The sequence below is a fragment of the Eurosta solidaginis genome, chromosome 1 (genome assembly GCF_040869045.1).
Source record: "Eurosta solidaginis isolate ZX-2024a chromosome 1, ASM4086904v1, whole genome shotgun sequence".
In the NCBI taxonomy this organism is placed as follows: domain Eukaryota; kingdom Metazoa; phylum Arthropoda; class Insecta; order Diptera; family Tephritidae; genus Eurosta; species Eurosta solidaginis.
The window spans coordinates 394,776,922-394,799,881 of NC_090319.1; the positions used below are offsets into that span (position 1 = coordinate 394,776,922).

The 22,960-nt window shown below is 37.9% G+C and overlaps 1 protein-coding gene across 6 annotated transcripts in view; it reads left to right on the plus strand.

Annotated features, from left to right (window-relative positions):
• The first annotated feature begins 789 nt into the window (after positions 1–789).
• Positions 790–22,960, plus strand: part of LOC137238542 (uncharacterized) — a 45,892-nt gene continuing 23,721 nt past the window's right edge. Inside the window, exons 1-2 of one of the 6 annotated variants that reach the window (XM_067763656.1) lie at positions 790–1,187; positions 5,663–5,878. The gene's annotated coding sequence lies outside the window, so the exon portion shown is untranslated. Of the gene's footprint in view, positions 1,188–1,213; positions 1,338–4,323; positions 5,879–22,015; positions 22,409–22,960 lie in introns of those variants that run through there. The other 5 variants (XM_067763666.1, XM_067763660.1, XM_067763665.1 and 2 more) reach the window with 5 other exon arrangements.

A 22,960-nucleotide genomic window follows, 5' to 3' on the forward strand; every position in this document is an offset into this window, starting at 1 on the left:
CTTTTGACCATGAGCGTTTGGTCCAAATAAAAGCAACTTATTTCACCACTCCAACCTTTTTTCTATTCCCAAATTATGGCTGCCAACAGTAGCGTGGATGACAAGGCCCCAATGCGCGAATTCTTAGTCGATGACAGCAAGTACTTAATTTTGTACTCATTCAGTTATACCTCTATATTAGAGAAAATATTCCAAACGGACATTTATTGTAATTTTCGAAACATCTCGACTGAAGAAAAATTTTGTATTTACTTTCTTCTCCAAAGATTGTGATGCGCCTTAGTGTACATATCTACATATATTTTCTTTAGAACTCAGTGCTAAACCAGAACATAATAGGGACTTAATTCTTGTTAATTCTTTATTTATTATTTGTTTATTTTGTTTTGATTTTTTTGATAATGTTGGTATGTTAGATTGCAGATCGCATTAACAAAAAAATAACTGTGGCAACAAGTAATACCTTCCATCCACATAAATACGCAGCTCCGTTCAAATATACATATGTAAGTATGTAAGTGTAAATAGCGCCTGCACCTGCGCAAAGCTTGCTGTTAGTCACTTGTTTTTCGAGTGCATTCCTCCCTACCTCTGCTGTTTACCTCAAGCAAACAATGCCTCAAATAATGGGGTTTGGAGTTGTTGTGGCCATGGCGGCACGATACAAGGTGGCAGCATGGGACAGCTGATTATAAACTTTTTTATTTGATTTGGTACATCAACTTCCGGCGCAGTACGATTTTGACATTTCTCCATCGAATTTACAAAAACAAAGTACATAGAATTTTTATATATGTTTGTAGGTATGTAACCATGCTGCCACCTTGTATCGTTCCGCCATGGTTGTGGCGCTGACACTGCTTGCTATTTAATCGCTCAAGAAAGTTTCACGTTCCATGCTTTGGAGACCAAATCTTTGATCATGACTTTCAGTCTTTGCTAGACTTTTGCAGTTAACGGTTGTGATTGACGGAAAACGTGTGCGGGCTTAATATTGATTTACCTTCTCAGCCGGTAAACTTCTCAACAATAAAAAAATTTACTGAACTTTTTTAAACTGAATTTGATGAAAGTGATTTATGCACGTACTTTTTTTATAAAATTGATGAAAATAGTTTTGCAATTACATTGACGTACATGTATATATTTGTATATGGAATTAAAAAATATTTAAAAGTATAATAATGGTGCGTAATTATACGTTAAGTACTCTTACTTAAATTACAATAAGACACTGCTGAAACACTCTTGGAGCCCAATAGATTGAAATAAAATATAATCGTGATTTCTGGCGCTCAAAATGAGAAGTTGAGGGAAAAAAATTGTAATAAGAACAAGTAAGGAAGGCTAAGTTCGGGTGTAACCGAACATTACATACTCAGTTGAGAGCTGTGGAGACAAAGTAAGGGAAAATCACCATGTTGTAAAAAGAACCTAGGGTAACCCTGGAATGTGGTTGTATGACATGTGTATCAAATGGAAGGTATTAAAGAGTATTTTAAGAGGAAGTGGGCCATAGTTCTATAGATGGACGCCATTTAGGGATATAGCCATAAAGGTGGATCAGGGTTGACTCTAGAATGCGTTTGTATGATATGGGTATCAAATTAAAGGTGTTAATGATAATTTTAAAAGGGAGTGGGCCTAAGTTCTATAGGTGGACGCCTTTTCGAGATATCGCCATAAAGGTGGACCAGGGGTGACTCTAGAATTTGTTTGTACGATATGGGTATCCATGAAAGGTGTTAATGAGTATTTTAAAAGGACGTGGGCCTTAGTTCTATAGGTGGACGCCTTTTCAAGATATCGCCATAAAGGTGGACCAGGGGTGACTCTAGAATTTGTTTGTACGATATGGGTATCAAATGAAAGGTGTTGATGAGTATTTTAAAAGGGAGTGGGCCTAAGTTCTATAGGTGGACGCCTTTTCGAGATATCGCCATAAAGATGGACCAGGGGTGACTCTAGAATTTGTTTGTACGATATGGGTATCAAATGAAAGGTGTTGATGAGTATTTTAAAAGGGAGTGGGCCTAAGTTCTATAGGTGGACGCCTTTTCGAGATATCGCCATAAAGGTGGACCAGGGGTGACTCTAGAATTTGTTTGTACGATATGGGTATCCATGAAAGGTGTTAATGAGTATTTTAAAAGGGCGTGGGCCTTAGTTCTATAGGTGGACGCCTTTTCAAGATATCGCCATAAAGGTGGACCAGGGGTGACTCTAGAATTTGTTTGTACGATATGGGTATCAAATGCAAGGTGTTGATGAGTATTTTAAAAGGGAGTGGGCCTAAGTTCTATAGGTGGACGCCTTTTCGAGATATCGCCATAAAGGTGGACCAGGGGTGACTCTAGAATTTGTTTGTACGATATGGGTATCCATGAAAGGTGTTAATGAGTATTTTAAAAAGGCGTGGGCCTTAGTTCTATAGGTGGACGCCTTTTCAAGATATCGCCATAAAGGTGGACCAGGGGTGACTCTAGAATTTGTTTGTACGATATGGGTATCCATGAAAGGTGTTAATGAGTATTTTAAAAGGGCGTGGGCCTTAGTTCTATAGGTGGACGCCTTTTCAAGATATCGCCATAAAGGTGGACCAGGGGTGACTCTAGAATTTGTTTGTACGATATGGGTATCAAGTGAAAGGTGTTAATGAGTATTTTAAAAGGGCGTGGGTCTTAGTTCTATAGGTGGATGCCTTTTCGATATATCGCCATAAACGTGGACCAGGGGTGGCTCTAGAATGCGTTTGTACAATATGGGTATCAAGTGAAAGGTGTTAATGAGTATTTTAAAAGGGCGTAGGCCTTAGTTCTATAGGTGGATGCCTTTTCGAGATATCGCCATAAACGTGGACCAGGGGTGACTCTAGAATTTGTTTGTACGATATGGGTATCAAATGAAAGGTGTTAGTATCTTAAAAGGACGTGGGCCTTAGTTCTATAGGTGGACGCCTTTTCGAAATATCGCCATAAAGGTGGACCATGGGCGACTCTAGAATTTGTTTGTACGATATGGGTATCAAATGAAAGGTGTTAATGAGTATCTTAAAAGGACGTGGGCCTTAGTTCTATAGGTGGACGCCTTTTCGAAATATCGCCATAAAGGTGGACCAGGGGCGACTCTAGAATTTGTTTGTACGATATGGGTATCAAATGAAAGGTGTTAATGAGTATTTTAAAAAGGAGTGGGCTTTAGTTCTATAGGTGGACGCCTTTTCGAAATATCGCCATAAAGGAGGACCAGGGGTGACTCTAGAATTTGTTTGTACTATATGGGTATCAAATGAAAGGTGTTAATGGGTATTTTAAAAGGGAGTGGGCCTTAGCTCTATAGGTGGACGCCTTTTCGGAATATCGTTATAAAAGTGGACCAGAGTTGACTGTAGAATGCGTTTGTACAATATGGGTATCAAACGAAAGGTGTTAATAAGTGTTTTAAAAGGGAGTGGGCCTTAGTTCTATAGGTGGACGCCTTTTCGGAATATCGTTATAAAAGTGGACCAGGGGTGACTCTAGAATGCGTTTGTACAATATGGGTATCAAATGAAAGGTGTTAATGAGTATTTTAAAAGGGCGTGGGCCTTAGTTCTATAGGTGGACGCCTTTTCGAAATATCGCCATAAAGGTGGACCAGGGGCGACTCTAGAATTTGTTTGTACGATATGGGTATCAAATGAAAGGTGTTAATGAGTATTTTAAAAAGGAGTGGGCCTTAATTTTATGTGTGGACGCCTTTTCGAGATATCGCCATAAACGTGGACGAGGGGTGACTCTAGAATTTGTTTGTACGATATGGGTATCAAATGAAAGCTGTTAATGAGTATCTTAAAAGGGCGTGGACCTTAGTTCTATAGGTGGACGCCTTTCCGAAATATCGCCATAAAGGTGGACCAGGGGTGACTCTAGAATTTGTTTGTACGATATGGGTATCAAATGAAAGGTGTTAATGAGTATTTTAAAAGGGCGTGGACCTTAGTTCTATAGGTGGACGCCTTTTCGAAATATCGCCATAAAGGTGGGCCAGGGGTGACTCTAGAATTTTTTCGTACGATATGGGTATCAAATGAAAGGTGTTAATGAGTATTTTAAAAAGGAGTGGGCCTTAGTTCTATATGTGGACGCCTTTTCGCGATATCGCCATAAACGTGGACCAGGGGTGACTCTAGAATGCGTTTGTATGATATGGGTATCAAATTAAAGGTATTAATGAGGGTTTTAAAAGGGAGTGGCCCTTAGTTGTATATGTGAAGGCGTTTTCGAGATAGCTACCAAAATGTGGACCAGTGTGATCCAGAACATCATCTGTCGGGTACCGCTAATTTATTTATATATGTAATACCACGTACAGTATTCCTTCCAAGATTCCAAGTGCTTTTGATTTCGCCCTGCAAAACTTTTTCATTTTATTCTACTTAATATGGTAGGCGTCACACCCATTTTACCAAGTTTTTTCTAAAGTTATATTTTGCGTCAATAGACCAATACAATTACCATGTTTCGTTCCTTTTTTTCGTATTTGGTATATAATTATGGCATTTTTTTCATTTTTCGTAATTTTCGATATCGAAAAAGTGGGCGTGGTCATAGTCGGATTTCGGCCATTTTTTACACCAATACAAAGTGAGTCCAGATAAATACGTGAACTGAGTTTAGTAAAGATATATCGATTTTTGCTCAAGTTATCGTGTTAAAGGCCGAGCGGAAGGACAGACGGCCGACTGTGTATAAAAACTGGGCGTGGCTTCAACCGATTTCGCCCTTTTTCACAGAAAACAGTTATCGTCCTAGGAGCTAAGCCTCTACCAAATTTCACAATGATTGGTTGACTTTTGTTCGACTTATGGCATCCTAGACAAATTAAATGAAAAAGGGCGGAGCCACGCCCATTTTGAAATTTTCTTTTATTTTTGTATTTTGTTGCACCATATCATTACTGGAGTTGAATTTTGGCATAATTTACTTATATGCTGTAAAGATATTAACTTTTCTTTTAAAATTTGAATTAAAAAAAAATTTTTTTTAAAAAGTGGGCGTGGTCGTTCTCCGATTTTGCTAATTTTTATTATGCAGACATAAAGTAATAAGAGTAACGTTCCTGCCAAACTTCATCATGATATCTTCAACGACTGCCAAATTACAGCTTGCAAAACTTCTAAATTACCTTCATTTAAAAGTAGGCGGTGCCACGCACGTTGTCCAAAATTGTACTAGTTTTCTATTCTGCGTCATAAGCTTAACTCACCTACCAGGTTTCATCGCTTAATGCGTATTTGGTAATGAATTATCGCACTTTTTCGATTTTTCGAAATTTTCGATATCGAAAAAGTGGGCGTGGTTATTGTCCGATATCGTTCATTTTAAATAGCGATCTGAGATGAGTGCCCAGGAACCTCCATACCAAATTTCATCAAGATACCTCAAAATTTACTCAAGTTATCGTGTTAACGGACAGACGGACGGACGGACGGACGGACGGACATGGCTCAATCGAATTTCTTTTTGATACTGATGATTTTGATATATGGAAGTCTATATCTATCTCGATTCCTTTATACCTGTACAACCAACCGTTATGCAATCAAAGTTAATATACTCTGTGAGCTCTGCTCAACTGAGTATAATAAGAGGAGATATACGATTCCTACAATGGAAATTAGTTTTGCTGACTTAGACCAAAGCTTTAAATTGATTTTGATTTTGAACGCTTAAATAAATGTGAAAGTGTGTGTTATGTAAAACTAAGTATTTGGACAAGTAAACATTTCTAGATATGTACATGTATATAAACTATGCGATGAATTTAAAATTAGGAAAATCTGCAATATTTTAAATAAAGTATGAACATACATTATTGGGTTGGTTGACAAATTTTGGTAAGTAATGCAATTATTAATTATATGGTAAAATCTATGCGTTTTTAACCAATCCGTTCAATGTCTACATATACATTATAAGATTAAAGTGTAAACCTGTTAAGTCGCATTACAATATTTTTAGATATTTAGATCGTATGCGAGAGTATTTTCGGTGCCAAGACATACTTTTTAGTTGGGATTATGTCACTGCTTATGAGGTGTCATAATCTCAATAATGTCACTCTTGAGCCTAAGAAGAAGGTTTCCATAAAGAACGCTGAGGCAGTCATAATGGTGTTGTGAGTAATTTGCTTTCCTTGCTGAACACCTGTATTCGAGACCCTCTAGAGAAAATTCTTTAGCGGAAATTTACTTTGTTTTAGGAGAATTTTTGTTTTTCTTGGCAGTGCTTATTTTCATAGAACTTGAATACAAATTTATAAAAAAATATTTTTATGTTTTCTTCTATTTTCTCTTTTGTGTATACTTCATTATGAAAAAAAGGTATTTCCGGATGAATAGCAACTAGGGGTCGGACTATTTGAAAAAAAATTATTCGAATAATAAACTCTTTTATTCCCCAGGTATTCGTACACATATACACTTGTATATGAATCTGATTTGAAAGGAATCTGCAAGAATACAACACGTACATATGTTAGAATATGCTTATATGCACATTTGGGTATTTATATTACAGCGTTGAACGCGTTCAAGGACAATCAAAATTTTAAGAAGCACCAAAAACAGACAGGCAGCCGTTTTTGAAACTAGTCACTAGTTCCACTAGAATTTTGTTACGTTTAAAATGGATTGCTTCAAACTTTATATTAGGAAATTTTTTTCCAAAGTTTTCAATTAAGTCAACATTGACCTTAAATAACTTTTGAATCATCAGACTTCGCAAAAAATGTTGACAATGACATGTAAAAATATTTTTTAATGGTGACCAATTAGATGTTTATACAAACCAAAAGATATCAAAACAAAATTTTTCCAAACAACTTACATACAAAAAAATAATTTTCGAGCCTGCAAAATTTGAGTTTTTTGACTTTTTTTTTCTTTGATTTTTAAGGTTTTTTTCATGACCTACTTAAAAAAATTTCATTTGATTTTAAAATTTTCATGTATAGCCTGTCCGACTCAAAATTGTCCGCTAAAAATTTTGGCGTTAACAGTTTTAAAAAAAAAAAAAAATATTTTTTGGGTTTTGAGGAGTGTTTTGATGAAAAAATTTATTTTTTCGCCATTTTTTTTAAGGGTTTCTTCAGAAACGTGCAAAAGTGTTGCCGATGAAAACGAATTTGTCTCATAGTTCCTATCCCACTTAAAATTATGCGATAAAAACGTTGGCATTAACAGTTTTTCAAAAAAATATTTTTTTTTGTTTTTGGGACTTGTTTTGGTCGAAATCGATTTTTTTCATTTTCAAGGCTCCAAATCATTTTTTATGTATACGTTTCCGTTAGACCCACCAATAAGTATACCAAAATGATCAGGCGACGAGCTAAGTTTATTTAGCCATGTCCGTCCGTCTGTCCGTTTGTTTGAACGCAAAATAGGCCCTCAATTTTTGAGATATCTTGATGAAATTTGATAAGCAGGCATATTTTGATGGGGGATTTGACATTTGTCGGAATCGACCGGATCGGACCACTATAGCATATACCTCCCATACAATTGATTGTTCAATAAGAGGGGTTTCGCCATTTCTGCCTCATTTTAACAGCTAGCAACATCAAATTTTACCATAAGCTTACGTATTGGGCATAGATTATTGTCTGAAAAAATCATGGCTTTGATTACCCAGACACTTTCCATAGTGGCTTTGAGTAGCCAGACACTTTTAATCCTTGTAAACTTCAAAGAGCATCGAAGCAATTTTATACTGAAATTCGAATACAAAATCTTAAAAAAAACTTTTGAAATTTTGTTTGCCGTAAAACACTGAGCTTTCGTTTTATGAAAAAGTACAGTTTTGCATTACACAAAGTGTCTGGCTGGACAAAGCCATTATGGAAAGTGTCTGGCAATGAGGCTAGTTGCTTCTACTATCGTGACGAGGACCATATATGAAAATCAGTCTTTATAAAATGAAAAAAGAAAGGTCTATTTTACTGCAAAATTCTTGCACGATATCTGTTAAATCACTATGACTCAAGTTTTATAATAGACCAACGATCCTGCATCAATTGGAAGTATGCACTGACGAAATTTCAACGGGCTCTTAGACTATATATTTATATTTTTGTAGGAAATTAATTCTTGCCTGAAGATATTTGCTTTTTGGCAATTAATGATTAAATTGTAGTGGCATTCATAAATCTTTTTACACACCTACCTACATACATAAAATTAAAAAAAATAAATGTAAGGCGCGATAACTTCCGAAGAGATCTAAGGCCGAGCTTCTCTTCCAATTTGCGTCGTGCTCTTCTTGATTTTTCCCTACAAATTGGCCGGACGGGACCTACATGTTTTATGCCGACTCCGAACGGCATCTGCAAGGCAGATGAGTTTTCACTGAGAGCTTTTCATGGCAGAAATACAATCGGAGCGCTTGCCAGACACTGCCGAGGGGCGACCCCGCTTAGAAAAATTTTCTTCTAATTGAAAAATCTTATTTCTAAAATTTTGATGTTGCTTTGCCCGGGAGTTGAACCCAGGGCATACGGTGTGATAGGCGGAGCACGCTACCATCACACCACGGTGGCCGCCGACATACACATACATACATAAAAATAAATAAATTAAGCCGAAATTCTACTCAATTAAAATTTCACCCAATTATAAAAAACCCAAAAAATCTGCACGGCAACAACGGAAAAACGGAAGCTGTAAACAAAAATTAAAATTTGTTCCAGATAGAAATTTAGAAACGCACAGAGGTTATAAATTAACTTTGAAAGTTCTTAAGTAATTAAGACAAATAACCCAAACCAAAGCCAGAGACATGGTTTAATAAAAGTGCATAGCTACATATGTACATATATGTATAAATGTATGTAAGTACAAGAATAAGCATGCATTCGTAAATATGTATTTGCTTTTACTCGTGCTCTTAATTTTCTTCCACCTAAAAACATTTCAGTTAATCGTAGTAGCAATTACCGGACAGCTGGTGGCATTTCAGCTTTAGATGTTTTAGACCAAATGCAGTAATCAATTTTCTTTTTGTTAATGTGGCATTTGTAAAAGTAGGTCTTTGGCTCGTTTAAATTTGGTTGTCTTTATTCTTGTTTCTGTGATCTGATGATCTCTTCATTTTACTTCGATCTTTCAACATTCAATCTAATTGCTTCAGATTTGTTTGTTTATGATCTACACTGTAAGTATGTAATGCCAATTCATTTAAGATGATTCTATTACTTGGACACACTTATTTAAGACTGAATGTAATGATTTGCAGCGACAAAAATATTTTTGAAATGAAATCACTTGTTGGAACCATAAAAATTGGTTTGCCATTGTGAACCATAGACATGGGATCAAAGATAAATGTAAATTCCTTACAGTTATTTCAACTCTTTTATTACCTTTTGTGCCATTTAGAACATAATGGATTGAATAAACAGCTAATGATTTCTCTTTTGTTTGTTTGCTAGAGGGTCAATTTAGCTGAAATTTGAATTTGAATTTATTTGAATTAGAATTTATTTTGAATTTATTTCCTTTTTCGTTTTTGTACAACTAAGACTAATAGGTCTTTTATATGTACATACATCATCAAATGGATATTATCTTATTCTAACAATAGTTGGAAAATTAATAGTTAATAGTAATAAAACATAATAATAACAAATTTATGTAAAAAATATAACGCTTGATACTAATACAATAGAATTTAATAAATGAAAATAGGAAATAAGACAGATAGTAAAGGAAGTCTTGAAAATAGAAGACGAGTGAATAGAAAAAGGAAGATATTGGCAGTAAGTGGTATGTAGTCAAAAGGCCAGATTACAAAAATCTCTGTATATTTCCGTTTTAAAGTTGTGTCTACTCAAACGAGCTTTAACACTTTCTGGAAGCATGTTCCACATTTTGATAGCGCTAATCAAAATCATTCGGTTGGATGCTAGTGTACTATGTCTGGGAATTACCAAGGTATTGAGTCCCCGAGATCTGGTTAGTTGAAGCTTGTTATACAGATATTTAGGGGTTTTCCACTCTAACAGCTTGTATACGAAAATGCAACTCATCGCAAATAGCTGTTGAATCAATTTCGCACAAATTGTTGATTCGGAATTGACTGTCAAATCAACAAAAAAAATGTTCATCATACGTACGCCAATTTCAAACCAAGCAGCCACACATACATACATGCAAACAGCGAAGCTTACAGCGAAGAGATTATTTCACATACACACATGTAGCCACCACCTAAGAGCAGGAGTTATTACTCACACATCCACACGCATATGATTAGAAGACAAATGTAAATACCAGACACATAAAAGAGAAATAAATCAGGCATGCTTAACGAACGAAACGATATCATTTCGTTACGATAATCAACGCTAATAAACGAAACGAAGTCACTTCGTTTCGTTTATTAACGTTAAGATCGTCAAATTAACGTCAATTTGTCGTTCTTAACGTTAATAAACGAAACGAAATGACTTCGTTTCGTTTATTAACGTTGATTATCGTAACGAAATGATATCGTTTCGTTCGTTAAGCATGCCTGAAATAAATAAGCAGCTGTTCTAGAAAGCTTTTCGTGAAAAGTCTAGACCCTAGGAGAAGAAGGCGAACACTCTTCAGTGAAGTACACCATAATTGTAATTGTGAAGTTCCACTCCCAAAGCAGTCTAAATAAAGAACGTTTGAGATATTTATTCGACAGTTCAGAAATTCGAACGTTAACAGAAGCTGCAAAATAATCAGGAATTTCCTAAAAAATTCAATACACTATCAATCGTACACGTTTTAGCGACTTTTAAAGTAAACACTTCTGTTGTAACCTATACTTTTTTTTACAAATTCTACTTCAACAACTCAAAATCTCTAGCACGATGGAGTTTAAAGAAGAATAGGCGTTTATTTCAATTAAAAAAAATAAATGTAAGGCGCGATAACCTCCAAAGAGATCTAAGGCCGAGCTTCTCTTCCAATTTGCGTCGTGCTCCTCTTGATTTTCCCTACAAATTGGCCGGACGGGACCTACATGTTTTATGCCGACTCCGAACGGCATCTGCAAGGCAGATGAGTTTTCACTGAGAGCTTTTCATGGCAGAAATACACCCGGAGCGCTTGCCAAACACTGCCGAGGGGCGACCCCGCTTAGAAAAATTTGCTTCTAATTGAAAAACCTTATTTCTAAAATTTTGATGTTGCTTTGTCCGGGGTGTGAACCCAGGGCATACGGTGTGGTAGGCGGAGAAGGCTGTCATCACACCACGGTGGCCGCGGTAAACAAACCCAAAATGATTTTTTTTTTAACGTTTTTCAATATTTAGTTTTGAAATTTTTATCAAAAATCGATTTTTCTCATATTGTTATTAAATACTTATAATTTTCCTAATAAAGGTTGTTTAAAATAATAATTAACGTAAGTGTCCCTAATTTCGTGGCATTTCGATTTTTTCTTCCAAACAAGGATTTGGGGGAGTTTTTTTTTTTAACTGAAAATTTCATAATAAATATTGGTTTTACGGTATAATAATTGATATTTTACAAATTTTGTAATATTAAACCTAATATTAAATGTCAAGCAATATAAAGTTGGTAGCTCGGAAAATGAGCCTGTTGTAAGGATGCCTCTTAAGTAAAGTGTTAAGAATTCCAATGTATTTTGTTAAGCCTGTAAAAATTTTATCGTTAAATTTTTTTTATGATGATCATTTTTTGGTATTTAGTGAACATTTCTTAAACGTTTCTATTACTGCAAAACTTATTCCAATAATTTTTATAACTTTTTTTTTTTAGTATTTCTAACCCACGAAATTAGGGACACACTTTTTTTGTGATGTAATATAATACTTTATGTTTTTCATATTTTCTTTAATATTTCATAAGAACCCCTATTTTTTAAGTATTTTAATTATTAAATAAACCTCCGAGGAAGATTTTGATGTAATTTCGTGGTACACTTTTATTATTCTATTCGTCAATATTGTAATCAAAAGCTCTGCGAAGCACAACATTTTAACGAAATAATGTTTATTCAATAATTTTTCATTTAATTTAAATAAATGTATCAAGATTTCAACTTCTTTACTATTGAATATATTCTTTACTATTGTTTTGAATGAATATTGATAATAGCAAAAAAAAAAATTGAATATAAACCTCAAATTACCGCTTAGCGATACCACGGCGCATTTACATTTTAGCAGTGAAACGGCAAGCACGCATTTTTGGAGAGGCGTTACTTATGCGCGTATTTTTTCAAAAAAATTTAAGAAAACTGCCTCAAACTTAATTCGATCTCCATTCGCTGATTATTGGGTTAATAACTTAATTTTATAGAAAAAATGACAAAAGCTCGTTACACAAAAGAAGATTTGCAGCAGCGCTTAATGGTGTCACTAATGAAAAATTAAGTATTTACAAAGCTGCAAAACTTTATAAAATTCCTGAACAGACTCTTAGAGATAAAATATTTGATAGGCATAAGAAACCGTTAGGGACACAAACCAACAGTTTTGACTGTCGTAGAAGAAGAAATGCTGGTTAAATGGGTAAAGACAGTTGCTGAGTGTGGGTTTGCAGCAGACCTGTTAAATATTGATTACTAATGGTAATTATTAGCCGTTCATTGATTATTTTCTTTAAACGCCATTTAATGATTACTTGCCATTATTTTCTGTTTTTAATGATTACTTTTCAATTAATTAAAAAATAATCAAAAAAAAAATCATGATTTTTCCGATTATTGAAAAAAATCAAAAATTATCAAAAGTAATCAAAAAAGGCGTTTTTGATTACTTTTGATTAGTTTTGATTTTTGATTACTTTTGATTATTTTTGATTTTTTCGATTATTTTAGATTTTTTCTTTTTTAATTTTTTTTGATTATTTTTAATTATTTTCCTGTTTTGTTGAAAGAAAAATTCTGGTTTGTTGCATGCACGGAATAATTTCTTCATACAAGTACATTATAGGATGCAATATTAAATCGTAACCGCTTATAGAGGCAAATATATACGTGCAACATATAGGGCGAATGGTATATGAGCGTTGATCTAAACATATTCTCCGGTAAGTATATATACATGTGCATTATTACACTCCTTATATAAAATAATAATGGTTTCATACTTAAGTCAAGCCAATTTTGTTTTGTTTCCAAAATTAATATATCCGCTATTTTTTAATTTATGACTATGCACTGATTGTTTTGTAATCAAAGTTTATCACATTGTTCGCTTTATTTTAGTAATATTGGTTTCATACCATCGCCAGTGTGGGGCAATGTTCTCCAACAAAAGGTGGGCAGAAAAATTTGGCACAAAATGAGCTGTATAGCTATCTGGGTGATTCATATACTAGCATGGACATTTGGAAAACACGAAGAGCGTTGAAAGAAACTGCAAAACTCTTCAACACGCCTTTAACTTCTTCTGCTCCTGTTGAGCGACTATTTTCCTTTGCAGGAATTATAAATCCTCCAAGGCGTCAGTCTTTGTCGGACGTTTCATTCGAAACCTTATTTTTATTGAGAGCACATGCAAATATGTTATAATGACTAAAAGAACTTTTAGATAATGAATATACATAAATACCTCCTATTTTACTTTCTTTTAAGTTTTGATTTCCATCGAAATATCGTTATTTTTGGCAATGTTAATTTAATGAAACAATTCTTAATTGATGCAAATAATTATTAATTAGATACACATTTCATAACATCACTTCTTTTAAAACATCAACTTTTGCAATTTTTATGTTTACAAAAACACATATATATAAATAATTAATAAAAAATAACATGAAATTACTAAAGCTTACATTTTCTAACTGTACCATTGAGCATGTACATTAGATTGGGACGAAACCTCACCTTTCTGTAATTTCCGTTGTTAATACTAGAAATATGGCTCACTATGCAAAACTTAAGATTTAAGACGTAATAATAAGGAAATAAAAAGAAGTTTTAATCTAATGCACATGGACATATGTTAATAAATTTATCTGGAATATAACAACCTTTGGTTAGACAACTAATCATGATGATGAATGACAACTTAGAGGATCGCTCCGGTTGGAAGTGAAGCTATCAACCATCAACCTAAGTAGTATTACTCATACATATTGTTTGAGCATATTGTTTTGTCATAAAACAATACGCACTCCCCAGGTATTCATCGGAAACACTTATAAACACGATAATTTGTAGGTGGGTATGTACATACATATGTACCCATATGCCTAGATAAGCGCTCACGATATACCGGTACAACCTCTAATGTACTTGTATGTACAAAACAATCAGTGCATAGCCATAACGTAATCCAAAATAGTGGATATATTAATTTTGTATACAAAACAAAATTGGCTTGACTTAAGGATGAACCATAGAGGATCGTTATTATTTTATATAATGAGTGTAGCAAATTATGCACTTGTATATACTTACCGGAGAATATGTTTAGATCAACGCTCATGTACCATTCGCCCTATATGTTGCACGTATATATTTGCCTCTATAAGCGGTTACGATTTAATATTGCATCCTATAATGTACTTGTATGAAGAAATTATTCCGTGCATGCAACAAACCAGAATTTTTCTTTCAACAAAACAGGAAAATAATTAAAAATAATCAAAAAAAATCAAAAAAAAAAAAAAAATCAAAAATAATCGAAAAAATCAAAAGTAATCAAAAACGCCTTTTTTGATTACTTTTGATTATTTTTGATTTTTTTCAATAATCGGAAAAATCATGATTTTTTTTTGATTTTTTTCTAATGGTAATCAATTAGTAATTGCTTTTTACGGAAAACAATTGAAATAATCATTGGCCATTAAAATAGGCATCTAATTAATTGATTACTAATTCTAATTCAAATTTAACAGGTCTGGTTTGCAGTCAGCAAGGATCATCTTTTTTCGGTTGGTAAGTTGCTGTGCTGCCCGGCTTTGGAGCCGGGCCCAAGTAGCGCTCTAGGCGCCATTTTGATGCACTTCCTCCTGGAACCAATCGCGGATTGCTGTTTTCCTTAGATAGGTGAGAATGTCTCTTTGAACTGATGTGAGTGGTCGATGCACCGCGACTGCTTCCGTGATGTCTAACGATGCTCCTTCCTTTACTATTTCATCCGCTTTTTCGTTGCCGTCAATGTTCCTGTGACCGGGTACCCAGCTGAGAGTGACAGCTGCCTGGTTGGCTGCTTCACGTAGCACCTTCTTACAGTTATCGACGGCTTTAGAGGATGTGTACGGTGATTCTAGCGCTTTGAGTGCCGCTTGGCTCTCGGAGTATATAACTACCTCACCGTCTATCCGGTTCTGCAAAAGGGAGATGCAGGCCCTCTCTATTCCTTGCAGATCTGCTTGGAAGATGCTGGCTGTGTTTGGAAGACGGATGGGGATTGCGACTTCTAGTTAATTGGAGTAGACACCTGCACCGACGCCGCAGTCCATTTTGAACCCGTCAGTGTAGATTGAGGTGGCCTCCTCCCTGCCAACTCTGTCGTCCGCCCAATCCGTTCTAGAGGGTATCTGCACCTTGTAATTTCTGTCGAAAATCAATCTGTAATCTGTTGTCGAATCCACATCGGTGAGCATTGCTAGGATATCACTGTGGCCATAACCTTTTTCTTTCCAGCATTTAGACTCCCTTAGTCTGATGGCTGTGCTGATCGCTGTATATCTGATGTGGAGGGTCAGTGGCAGCAGGTTAAGTATAACGTTTAGTGCATCCGTCGGCCACGATCTAAGTGCACCTGTTACCCCTGCGCATGCTTCCCTTCGTATTTTGTCTAGTTTTTTAGTGTTGTATTGCTTGTTCAGGGCAGGCCACCATGCTATGGCTCCGTACGCTAGGATGGGCCTTATGACCGCCGTGTAGAGCCACATCATAAGTTTTGGCTTTAGCCCCCAATTTCTGCTGACTATACGCCTTCTCTATTCTTTTTTCGATATTGGTTTTCCAATTTAACTTGTTGTAAATTTCGACGCCTAGGTAATTAACTCTAGTAGAGAGCGAGAGTTCCGTTCCATCTATTGAGGGTAGTCGAAAAGTTGGTATTTTTGTTCCGTTACTGAACAGTATCAGATATGTTTTGCTAGGGTTGATGTTGAGGCCGCACGATGTTGCCCAGGTGTGCAGTCTGCTTAGCACGCCCTGAAGGCTGTCGCTTGGCGTGGAGGGAAAAGCCCCCGAGACTGCCATGACCACATCGTCTGCATATGCTACTGCCTTAACACCATTCTTGTCGAGTTCGAGTAGTATCTCGTTCAGTGCAATGACCCAGAGTAGTGGCGAGAGGACCCCGCCCTGGGGTGTACCTCGACTCACTTTGCGGGTCATTGTCACTGAGCCCATATCCACTTGTATGGTTCTGTTTTCCAGCATTGATTGAGTCCATCCACAGATGTGGTTGTCAACTCCGGCCCTTTGCAGGGCTTCCACAATTGTGCCGGTTTCGATATTGTTGAAGGCGCCTTCTATATCTAAGAAAGCTGCTAGTGTGAATTGTTTGTAGTGTAGTGATCTTTGCACAAAACCCGTTAGCTCATGGAGGGCAGTCTCCGTAGATCTACCTTCATGTAGGCGTGATGTGCCTTTGACAGATTTGGTCCTGTTATTATTGATCTAATATAGATATCCAGAAGCCTCTCAAGGGCCTTGAGCATGAAGGATGTGAGGCTTATTGGCCTGTAGTCTTTGGCGTTTTCGTGTGTGCGCCTGCCCGATTTTGCCAGAAAGATTACTTTTGTTTTTCTCCAGCTTTGTGGAATATAGGTCAGGGCTATACTCGCTCTGTATACCGTTTCCAGCCAGGGGATCATTGGATCATCTAGTTTTTGTAGCATTACCGGGATAATGCCATCCAGACCGGGCGATTTGAATGGAGAGAAGCCATTGATAGCAAAACTGATCTTTTGGCTGTCTATTATCCTGTCCAGTAAGCCCTCTGAGGGCTGAGAGTCCCTGCAGAGAGATTCTTTTACTGGTGTTAGATCGCATCCAGGGAAGTGAGTATTGATGAGTGTGCCCAGGGAGTCCTCTGCTGAGTTTGTCCGTAGGCCTACCTCGCTTCTTACGAAGTGATTGTTGTGGTGTTCTTTGGACAGAATTTTACTCAGGCTGGAGAAGAAGGACTGCCAGGATACAGCCTTCGCTACCCTTATAGCTTTTTTATATGTTTTGAGCGCCTCCCTACATGGCTGCCACTCCTTGGTTGTAAGACACTCATTAAATGCCTTCCGTACTGTCGTTCTAAGTTTTCTAAGGTCCCCGATCCACCAGGATGGGGACTTCTTTTTACGAATACTAAATGGGGTGCACTTGCTTGACTCTTGACTAGCTCATCGAGCTTTTGAGAGCAGTTTATGTTTGGTTCGCTTATTTCTAAAGCTGGCTTAGTTAGCCTTACAAATTTATCCCGCTTTGTTCTTCTTGGGTTTCTATAGCGGTGAGTCTGGCCAGATCCAAATCTGATGTCGAAGAAGATCCAGCGGTGGTCCGAGAGAGAGGCTTTGTCTGACACTCTCCAGTATTCCACTAACGCCGGGTCATCGTCGGTTGTCAAAGTTAGATCTAGGAAATCCTCCCAGCACTGATACCTGTCTGAACTAAGAAATATAAAAGTGGGTTTGTTGCCGTTGTTGCAAATACTGAGTTTGGAGTTAAGAATAAAATGTAGAAGTGACTCACCCCTCTCGTTGGTTAAGGAGCTGCCCCATATCGTGTTTCTTGCATTGGCGTCGCAGCCGATAATTATGCTGCACCCGCCGCTATTATTAATGAAGCTTTCCAGTTCTGGTGGTGGAGCCATCCTGTCATGGGCCATGTAGGCCGAGACCACGTAGATGGCCTGGTAGGACACGCTCTCCAGCTTTACTACTGTTAGGTCTGCTGTGTTGTAATTTGAACATAAGAAAGCATGTATACCATAGCTCGGAGTTTACTGACTCTTACACGCTAAAGCTTTTGTATACAGCGTTTGTGCGCTCTTAACTTGAGTATGCCTGTTTCATTTGGTCGCCGTATTATCAGTGCCACATTGCAATAATCGAGCGGATCCAGAAAGTATTCTTATGTTTTGCTTTGCGCAGCTTACGCTTCTCTGAACCCATTCCGACTTATGAAGCTAGATACCTATTGATTAATTTAAAGTCACTGCAGAACAGGAGACTAATTTTATCGCTGTCGTTTATTTTTGACGTTTTTCGCGGTGCGACTGGGCATGCTCCTTGAGAGGATTTTCATAAACATTCCTGCCAGACCGCTTAGGAACTCTGAATTCTTCAATGTTCGTCTTTTCAAAGCTCTTTATGCAATCAATGCTCCAATTACTAGAACCTTGATCGAGTTTAATAGAATTTTAAATTATTTGGAAATCGATTTTTCTTGCTCAAAAGAGCGCTTTTTAAATACAATAAACCCTTTTTATAAGTAAGCCATTTATTTATACTAGTAATTTGCCTACTGTTACCACATATTTCTACTTAGCCTGTAAGATTTTGTATTCTAATTGGCTAAATAAATAAATACTAAAAAAATACTAAAAATGCCTGCTCTTGGCTTACCTGCATCCGTTTTGTAGAACAGATTGTGTGTGCTGATGTTTGGCCCCCTGATTTCCTGATTGTGGACCCAGGGCTCTTGGATTAGGCTGATGTTGATATCCTCCTCACCGAGAAGGATTTTAAGACTATCTGTACCACTTTTAGAGTGCTGCAGATTAATCTGTATACACTTAGTATTTTGTTGTGTCCCCGTCCTTGATGTTGACACCCTGCAGCAGATTACCTGCCCCTTCAACTTCATCAGGGTCGTCTTCACCAGGGATTGTGTCGCCGCGGAATACCTTTACCTTGGCCATGCGAAACGCAAAGGCGATTTTGTAGTCCGCCTTGGCCAGAGCCTCTAGGGACTCCTCGCAGATGGCCACCAGGATTGGTTTACTGGTTTTCGACGGCGTTTCCTCTTTTATCAACTGCCATTCTGCAATAGCCGGAATGCTGCTGTTGTACAATTTGATGCAGTCCAGCAACTCCTCTCTCGAGTCCTCCAGGGGAGGGGGGGGGGGGGGGGAGCCAGCTGCGCGCACGAGCTCCTTTTGGAACCTCTGAGGCAGGTATTAGCTTTAGCTGGAGGTTGTTTACCTCTCCGCTAATTTGTGCTACACACCTTGTCAGAAATTCCAACGAGACCTGGTCCGCGCACCTCATGATGCTGTATCCTCTCAGGGTCTCGGAGGAGTCAAAGACTGGGAGAGGTCCATTCGGGTTGTCGCGCACGTGCCGCATAGCAAGTTTCGACAAACCGACCTCGATCCACCGAGTTCTGTTGAATCGTTGCTGGCGATCGGCTGTCAGCATCCACTATGGCCACTTGTAGGTGGTCTCTGGCGACTTCGCTGAAGTGTCTCCTGGATGTCTGTTCCGTGTCCGCCCGTTTGGGTTTCTTCGAGACAGCTTCATTGCCGTTTTCAAGGCCGGATCTATTTCTCTTTTGAGAAACATCCCCAGCCGAGCTTGGTTGTCTTGGCTGTTGAGGAGTCGGATGCTCCCTTTGGAAGCGTTCGTACTCCTCCACCACCTATGTGAGGGATGCGACGTCCGCGGAACCGCTTGCGATCTCGCCAGATAGTATCCTCCGTAGAGTATACAGCGCTCGCTGGTACCTATTACGCCTAATCTGTCCTTGGCTTTTCTTTTTCTTCTTTCCTTTGGAGGCCTGGTACCAACCACAGTACGGTACCGCCAGCCTCCTTGCAGTTAGGAGTTGGTCCCTGGGTTCTGTGGTTGGTACCCATCTGAACCTTTTTTTCTGTTGTTGTTGTCACTGATATCGATTGCGCCTTTGGTGTACTGTAGATGGTTCTACCGCAAGTACTGCTCCTCTTCAGACTCCGTCGCATGTGGCAACGGGGCCCTGTGAGTGTCAAAGTTCGTAGTCATTGTCCTTACCGTCGTCACCGTCTCCGTCAGCGTTACGTCCGTTGCGGAGTCGATTATGTCCATTGTCGTTATGTCCGAGTTTATGTTTTTTTTTGTTTTTTTTGTTTATTAGTTATGTTTTCGTTCATGTTGGTCCCACGAGTAAGCCAGAAAGGGTTGGTCACTCGTCCACAGAGCCGGTCGTTGAGAAGGCACTTATACAACCGACTTTGCCCGGGCGTTGGATGGGACCGTTCGGGATCAGCAATCCTAATAACCCACCCGCTGACCATTCATCCATCGGCACGGGTACCTCAACACTTTGGCTTGGGGTGGTGCTGGTGCGGCAATCCTCCCCTCGCTTACAGTCGCAGGAGACGTAAAATGACCTGTTGAGATCTGTTTACAATCCCACGGTTGCAAGCCACGATAGGCTTTCCTCTTAGTTCACCACCGTCTGAGGTTCTCTAAAAGAGAGATTCCTCGGGCAGTCGTTTAAGCCCCCTCGCCAGCGACAAGGCGACCAGCACCAGCAGAAGGTCGGTTGGTAGACTAGCAAAAGAAATTGACCGAAAAATTGATTTTACTAATGGCGTACCTGGGAGACGTTGGTATGAAGGCTTTTTAATGCAAAATCCATCAATATCTCTCAGGGTGGCTCAGCCACTTACAACAGCACGCATCGGAGCAACCGAGGAGGTTGGTTTGACAGAGTCTTACATTATTTACAAGAACATAATGAACTGGATATTCTAAATGACCCAACGAGAATATTCAACTGCGACGAGTCCGCATTTTTTATGTGCCCAAAAGATCAGAAGGTTTTGACTCACAAAGGTGCCAAAACTGTTTATATTAATTCAGGGAATGACGAAAAAGAAAACCTGACCTTGCTTTTTGGAGCCTCTGCAAGTGGAAAACTAATGCCGATTTTCGCATTGTTTCCTTATAAACGCATGCCTCTAAATATTTTGAATAAATACCCAAAAGATTGGGCCATTGGTAAGTCCGACAATGGATGACTTGCGAAACGTTTTACGAGTATATGACGAATGTATTTTACCAATATTTGGTAAAAGAGAAAATTAAGCTGCCAGTGATACTTTTCATGGACGGCCACTCGCCCCATTTGTCACTTGCATTAAGCGAATTTTGCAAATATAAGGGAATCATTTTAATTGCTTCGGCAGCTAATTCTACTCATATTTTGCAGCCGCAGCTGTTTTCCATCCTCTTAAAGTAGCCTGAATGAAAAGAATCCACGACTGGAGAGTACAGAACGGTGGAAGTCATATTAAGCGAGAAGAGTTTGCGCCGCTTCTGCAGGAATGCATTTCCGCAGTAAAAACGGAAACTATAAAGCAGGGTTTTAAAGCTTGTGGACTTTACCCATTTATTCCTGATGCTCCAAACTACGAACGGCTTGTCAAACCACATGCTAGTGAGACTTCGGTAGCCTTGCCAGATGCTCTCAATGACAGCAACTCTCCAGAAACCCCAGGCGAGGAATTTATACCTCAATTTGAGAAGCTCGTAGGTAGTCCAAAAATAAGGTCGTTTCAAGAATGCGAAGATCAGGTATGGCTGGGTGACATAAAGGAAGAAAATCTGTTTCACTTTTGGAGAAAAATACGCAATAAAACGGGAGAAAATGTTAATAACGGCTTGAACTTTAGTGCCATTACACTCGCGGCTAACAACGCCCTAGATGCTTCCCTTGAACTACAGATCTCTGATTTGCTAAACACGGAGAATGGTTCATTTGAGATTTTCACACTGCAGCCTGTTGGTTCATTGATTAGCTCGACTCCCAAAGGTACACCATACTCAACTCTGGCAACTGACCAAAGAAGAACTATCAATGAACAGAGTCCTCAAAATATTGAGTCTGCTGTATGCGGGATGCTGTGGCACAACCAAGTTCTAATCACAATGCTAATAATAACGATGATAGAAAAGCAGGGTTTCCAACCCCGTTCAAGAATGCCTTATTGAGGCCCCAAACACCTACAGGATCTGTGGCAAAAAGAAATGTGAAAAGGGTAACACCCACAGTGGCTATAGCTTCAGACTTCACCGAACATCAGCGCCGTGTCGAAGAAGAAAAAAATCAAATTAGAAAAAACGTCGCAGAGACGGGAAAAGAAGAGCCAAGTTAGCCGACCCAAGTAAACACAAACAAAATCCAATAAAAAAAACGCTAAAAAGATATATCACCTAATATAGGCCCCGTTTCACATAAACACATCGCAGTTGGCGATTATGTCCTCATAACTTAAGAGGAAGAACATGTCCCTGGTGTGGGACTGACAATAATCGAAGGACCATCAAGAAAAAGGTTCGAGGTGAAAACTATGCAGATGAGTGCGGCAAACTGGCGCTGGCCTGACAAAGTGGATGTACTCTTTTATGATGCTTACGATGTCTTGAAACAATTACAGCCGTCAGTATCACTCAACAGCCGCGGAGTATTCGGATTTACAGGTATTAATAAATAAAAGTAATTTTTAGAAAAGTAACAAGTTATATCAATTGAATAATTTTTTTTTATTGTTTATTTTTGTTTTAAACCTTTTTCATTTAATGTTACTTATTTCATTTCAATAACGTCTAAAGTTCTAAGAACTCTTAGATTTAATGAAAAAAATAAAAAAATAAAAAAAAACAAAAAAAATTCAAAAAGAAAATAAAAACAAAAAAATATAAGTAAAACGTGTTTGAAAAGTACTTACATTAACCCTTTCGCTGCTGATGTCCACTGCAGTGGACATGACTTTGAAGAATTTAAAACTTTAGGCATTATTTTCAGTGAAAACGGGCCTAGTGGTTTATTGCGAGTATTAAAATCATATTCCCGCTAGTTGCTTTAAAAAATTGTCGGTATTGTGCAGGCTTTTGTGAAGGAAGGTTTAAATATTATATTTGGTGTGTTTGTTCTTTAATTCTTTATCATACAAAGTTTTTATGTTTACTTGTGTCAACGATTTTTTTTTAGCTCTAAATTCTCTTTTTGAACTGTTGTAAGTGGGAGATGAT